The sequence below is a fragment of the Bubalus bubalis genome, chromosome 13, assembly GCF_019923935.1.
Source record: "Bubalus bubalis isolate 160015118507 breed Murrah chromosome 13, NDDB_SH_1, whole genome shotgun sequence".
NCBI classification, from domain to species: domain Eukaryota; kingdom Metazoa; phylum Chordata; class Mammalia; order Artiodactyla; family Bovidae; genus Bubalus; species Bubalus bubalis.
In genome coordinates, this window is record NC_059169.1 from 47,372,683 (window position 1) to 47,378,587 (window position 5,905).

Below are 5,905 nucleotides of genomic sequence, written 5' to 3' on the forward strand. Positions count from 1 at the left end.
TACAGCCTTGACATACTATTATTTCAATTTTGAACCAGTCCATTGTTCCATGTCCGATTCCAACTATTGCTTCTTGATCTGCATACAGGTTTCTCAGGAGGTAAGTAAGGTGTTCTGGTATTCCCATCTCTTTAAGAATTTTCCACAGTTTGTTGTGATCGACATAGTCAAAGACTTCATAGTCAATGAAGATGTCGATAGTCAATGTAGATTTTTTTCTGGAATTCCCTTGCTTTTCCTATGATCCAACAAATGTTGGCATTTTGATCTCTGGTTCATTCAAAAAGCTCATATCATGGGAACCAGTCCCATCTCTTTACGGCAAATAGATGGGGAAAAAATGGAAACAGTGTCAGACTAAATTTTCTTGGGCTCCAAAATCACTGCAGACTGTGACTTCAGCCATGAAATTAAAACACGAGACAGCATATTAAAATCAGAGACAACACTTTGCTGAAAAAGGTCTGTATTGTCAAAATTATGTGTGTGTGTGTGTGTGTGTTTTTTTTTTTTTTTTTCCCAGTAGTTGTGTATGGATGTGAAGGTTGGATCACAAAGAAGGCTGAGTGCCAAATAATTGATGCTTTCCAACTGTGGTGCTGAAGAAGACTCCTGAGAGTCCCTTGAGCAGCAAGAGATCAAACCAGTCAACTCTTAAAGAAATCAACCCTGAATATTAATTGGAAGGACTAATGCTGAAGCTGAAGTTCCAATACTTTGGCCACCTGATGCAAAGAGCCTGTTCACTGGAAAAGACCCTGATGCTGGGAAAGATTGAGGGCATGAGAAGAAGGGGGCAACATAGGATGGGATGGTTGGATGGCACTACCGACTCAATGGACATGAGTTTGAGCAAACCCTGGGAGGTAGTGAAGGACAAGGAAACCTTGTGCACTTCAATTCAAGGAGTCACAAAGAGTCGGACACAACTGAGTATATGAACAACATAACTGTTTTCTAGTTTGTGGGTTGCCCAACCAGTGGATATGGGATTTTATTTTGTCATTATTACACCCCTCCTACAACTCATTTTGGCTTCTTCTTTATCTTTGGAGGTAGGGTACCTTTTTTGTAGGTTCCATTGTTTTTTCATTAATGATTATTTAGCAGTTATTTGTGACTTTGGTGCTTTTGTAAGAAAAGGGTGAGTTCACCATATTGACCTAATTTTGCAGTGAGTTTTCTTTTAAACTCAAAATCGTTTAATCTTAGTCATCACTGATCACTTGAAAGGCATTGCAAGCCACAGGATACACTATTAATATGGGTCTCTAGCTACACAGACATCTGTTAGATAATAAATCGAAACATAAATAGATCATCAAATTGATGGATAAGTTACATAGAGGACACTCTTATGACTCAAATGTTAAATATTCATAAAGGGTAAAGAGCACTCAGAAACTATATTTTACCAATAAAATTACCAAGTAAAGTTACAAAAACAGTTGGAGAATTTGATATGAAGAAATTTAAAAGCATTATGGCATGACTTAATTGGAGATATGTTTGGAAGGAAAGCTATATAAAACAAGAAAATATGAGGAACTAGATTTTTAAATGATCAGCACATGGTATATTTATTAATTTTCCTTTTAAGAATATATTAAATATCCAGTTACCTAAATGATTGGGATTATTGTTTAGTAATTAGTATACCAAGAAGTATAGAATGTGAATAGAATTATAGGTGTTTTAGAAAAATAAATGCCAAAATATGTCATATGTTTTCAAATTACAGAGAATACTGCTTCAGTATAAAATATATAAGCAAAGATAGAGCAACAGGATTGAGAAGTATAATAAAAAAAGTCAGTCTATATAGATAGGCATATAGTTTTATCTATACCTTCAATTAACAAGTACTGCTGTAATCACCATGGAAATAATACCAAAGGCAGTCAAAAAAGTATGCTAAAAATTAGAAGAAGGAAGCATATTAGTCATGCACCATAATACTGGAGGAACAACATTAAGACAGAGCCACTTACAACCCATTATCCAAAAGAAGAAGACTCATTGTCTCCTTATTACAAATCTATCAACAGAAGTTGGCCTGGTCTTCCTATGTGATAATTCATGGCCACGGTATCCATTGGAGGACGGCGAACGGTGGCCAGTTGGAGGGTCTCTTAAGTGTAATACTGTTCTACAATTAGACCAGTTCTGTAAGGAACAAGGGAAATGGGTAGAAGTAGCATATGTGTTGCCCTTTTTCTTTCTGTGAAATATGCCAGACTTATGTCCTAAGGGTATAGATTTAGGCGTGAAACCTTCAGCTCCCTCCTGTCCTCTAACTTTGCCCCCGTACTTGGGACTCCAAGCTGAGCAAACTGAAAGCCAGAGAACCCCCCTCAGAACGGTTGCTTTAATCTCAATGGAAATCCAAACTGAGATTCAAACTGCCCACATGGAGGTCCAAACAACTCCTGTCTCAGTATGACCTCAGACTACTCTGGTTTCAGTAGAAACTCAGACCATCGAAGTAAGAGATAAGATGGAGGACAGGAGACAAAGAGAAGAGGAGAAACAGGTTTCTCCAATCTATCCCTGGGGTCATATGCGCAGAGCAGCCAGAGAAACTGAGGAACAGCCACACAAGTTGTTGCCTCTTTATGAAACACCCACTGGGAGAAATAATCAGTCTGTGAGAGTTAATAAGCCTTTCTCTTATCAAGAAATACAAAGACTCAAGGAGGATCTGGGAGACTATTTAGAGGACCCAGAAAAATATATTAGAGCTTTTAAAGGTGTTACTCTGCTTTATGACCTCACTTGGAAGGATGTGATGTATATCTTGGGACAAACACTGACTCCCGAGTCAAAGACTCGAGTTTTGGGAAAAGTGGTTGCTTATGGAGATGAGTGGCTTGGTAATGAATCAGTAGGGAAGAGGGAGAAGGAGATAGCAGCCCTCCCCACTGAGAATCAGGCAGTCCCAACTATAGGACCAGACTGGGACTACAACACAGCTAAAGGAAGATGGGATCAGAGTCATTTTGTTAGATGTATTGTTGAAGGACTTAGGCGCGTTCTAAGCCTTTAAACTATGGCAAATTGGCAGACATAGAACAGGAGGAGAAGGAAGCTCCTTGTAAATTCCTAGATAGACTGAGAGAAGGCCTTCGCAGTTTCACTGAGATTGATCCCAAAAGTGAAGCTGGAAATGTGATCTTAAAGGATAGATTTCTCACTCAGTCGGCTCCAGATACCCGCTGTAAGCTATTAAAACGGGTGTATGGACCAAATCAGTCTTTAGATACTCTGTTACAACTGGCTCAGACAGTGTATTATGGTAGGGAATATGAGGAAAAGAAAGAAAGGCAAAAAAAAAAAAAAAAAAAAAGACAAAGGAAAAGGCGGAAGCCTTTGCCATGGCTATGAAAACCATTCTTAAACAGCCTGAGAAAAATGCCCAGAGCGGCCCAGGTGAAAAGGGATGGGCTTGCTATTACTGTGGAAAGGAGGGGCATCTCAAACAGGATTGCCCTCAGGCATCTAAGCCACCCCGGGCACCATGTCTGGTCTGCAAAGGACCACACTGGAAGAGAGACTGCCACCAGAGGCCTAGGTCTCTGGAGTCAGACTCTCAAGACAATCAGGACTGAAGGTTCCCGGGGGTCCCCACACAAGCTCCCGTCCTAATTACACCTGAGGAACCCTGGGTATTAATAATCGTGGGGGGCTAATCCGTCAATTTCCTTTTAGATACTGGGGCAACTTATTCTGTGCTTACTGAAGCCCCTGGCCCACTTTCTTCCAGATCCGCTTCCGTAATGGGACTGTCTAGATGAGCCAAAAGGCATTATTTCAGTTATTCTTTATCTTGCAACTGGGATTCTGCGCTGTTTTCACACGAATTTCTGATCGTGCCAGAATCTCCCTTACCCCTTTTGGGAAGGGATACACTGAGCAAGTTCCATGCCTCTGTTTTCATGAATATGGAGCCCTTCCTTTCTCTACCTTTAGTTGAACAAAATGTAAATCCTAGAGTATGGGCTGATGGAAAATCTGTGGATCGAGCACAAAATGCTATTCCTGTAGTTGTTAAGCTCAAAGACCCACACGCATTTCCACATAAGAAGCAGTATCCACTGAAACCTGAAGTTAAGGAAGGGTTAAAACCCATCATCGAAAATTTAAAGGAGCAGAGACTATTAATTCCCTGTAACAGTCCTTGCAACACTCCTATTTTGGGTATAAAGAAATCGAATGCTAAATGGAGACTAGTTCAAGATTTATGAATAATAAATTAGGCTGTAGTTCCTTTACACCCCGTGGTGCCTAATCCTTATACTCTATTGTCTGAAATTCCTGAAAGGGCCAAATATTTCTCAGTAATTGATTTAAAGGATGCCTTCTATTCAGTGCCTTTGGCGGAAGAAAGTCAATTTCTATTTGCCTTTGAAGACCCCACGCAGCCAGCTTCTCAGTTAACCTGGACAGTTTTGCCCCAGGGATTTCTTGACAGTCCTCACTTATTTGGACAAAGTTTGTCACGGGATCTACAAAACTTTAATAGCTCTGAAGCGGTGGTGTTACAATATGTAGATGATATTTTGCTCTGTGCTGAGACAGAGGAAGCTTGTTTGCGAGCCTCAGAAGATTTCTTAAACTTTCTGGCAGGCTGTGGTTACAAGGCATCAAGAGAAAAGGCTCAGCTTTGTCAACAATCAGTTAGATATCTGGGCCTAATCATATCAGAGGGGACTAGGGCCATAGGCCCTGAGAGAATTAAAACCGATACTAAATCATCCCCTACCTTTGACTTTAAGACAATTGAGAGGATTTTTGGGAATCACAGATTACTGTCACATTTGGATTCCGGGTTATAGGGAACTTGCCCGGCCTTTAAACTTATAGCTGAAATTCAGCAGGCCCAAACTGACAAACTGGTTTGGTCTCCAGAAACTCAAAAGGCTTTTAAGATTCTTCAGACTGCTCTCCTGCAAGCTCCAGCTCTGAGCTTGCCCACAGGGTCAGAATTTAATTTGTTTGTCACTGAAAGAAAAGGTGTGGCATTGGGAGTTTTGACACAACCCCGAGGGCCTCACCAGCAACCTATTGCTTATCTAAGCAGAGAATTAGATGTAGTTTCACGTGGGTGGCCCCACTGCCTAAGAGTAATTGGGGCAGCGGCTTTATTAGCACCTGAAGCTTTAAAAATAATTAATGGACAAAACCTTACTGTACTGACTTCTCATGATGTGATTGGAATCTTAAATTCTAAGGTTAATATTTGGATGACAGACAGTAGGCTTCTTAAATATCAGTCATTGTTGTTAGAAGGACCAGTAACTAAGCTTAAAGTTCGTGGAAATCTAAATCCTGCTGCTTTCCTTCCTGAGAAGGAAAATGAAACACCTGATCACGATTGTTCTCAATTCCTAACTTTAAACTATGCAGCTCAGGAGGCTCTAAAGGATACCCCATTAGACAATCCTGACATGGAAATATTTACAGATGGCAGTTCTTTTGTTCAGGATGGAAAGCGTAAAGCAGGTTACGCCATGGTGATGGCTGAACAGGTTTTGGAAGCAAAATCTCTCCCCCAGGGAACCAGTGCTCAGTTAGCGGAGCTTGTGGCCCTGACCCGAGCTCTAGAGTTAAGCAAAGGGCAGTAGATATACCTGATAACCTATGTGAGCTTACTTCTGTTGACTCCAAATATCCTGAGTCTGCCGTTGGATCCTCAAGACATTGTCTTCCTGTCCTGGGCTCACTCCTATGCTGCATTCCACAATCGACCTAACTGCTGCATCTGCTGAGTGCTCCCCTCTTCATCAGTGGAAGGATTCCTGTGGTGGACATTCCCACTTCAAGGAAAAGACTTTCTCCAAGTCTGTGAATACCTTCGACAACAATCACATGCGATGCCTCTTCTTCATCTGATGACATTTACCAA